The sequence below is a fragment of the Thrips palmi genome, unplaced genomic scaffold (assembly GCF_012932325.1).
Source record: "Thrips palmi isolate BJ-2018 unplaced genomic scaffold, TpBJ-2018v1 HiC_scaffold_16, whole genome shotgun sequence".
Classification (NCBI taxonomy): Eukaryota; Metazoa; Arthropoda; class Insecta; order Thysanoptera; family Thripidae; genus Thrips; species Thrips palmi.
The window spans coordinates 10,690,354-10,690,929 of record NW_023144625.1 but is presented as its reverse complement, the minus strand read 5'-3'; positions in this window follow the sequence as shown (position 1 = coordinate 10,690,929).

Sequence of the window (576 nt, the reverse complement as noted above, 5' to 3'; positions counted from 1 at the left end):
TCGTCTTATACCAACATGCGACCCCAGAGCGCCGAAAGTTCTTACCAGCCTGACCACAGATATCAGACTAATTCAATCGCGATTGTTTCCAATTAAAGCAACGGTTGACTAAAACTGGAGGAATTTATCGTCTAGGCAATTTAATAATTCAAATCAGAAGCTCATTTTGAGCTATTGGTGTCGCCTTTGTCTTTCAAGAGTGGTACTACGAGTCTCGGTAGCCCCTCCCGCGAGTACACTATACTGCCGGGAAGCGGGCAGTTTCAAATCGTAGCGCCGATGACGCCTATGTAGACCCTGCCAACGGTAAACTAGCATCACTGGGAAAGAGGGGAGAAGGAAACCAGCAAGAATGACAGAAGTTTCATATATTTTTGCCATTTAACTAAAATACACACCTCGACAAATGAGCGTTTTGTACATATATATTACACGTATGATACAGAATGCAGACACAGGCACACAGTTTGGCAATTGCATTTCCAGGACACCGTTTTCCATTCGTCACTGAGCAGCACTCCTTCCCGTGACATCATTGCACTGTAAAAGAATCAACCTTGCGGTGTCATGGTGCAC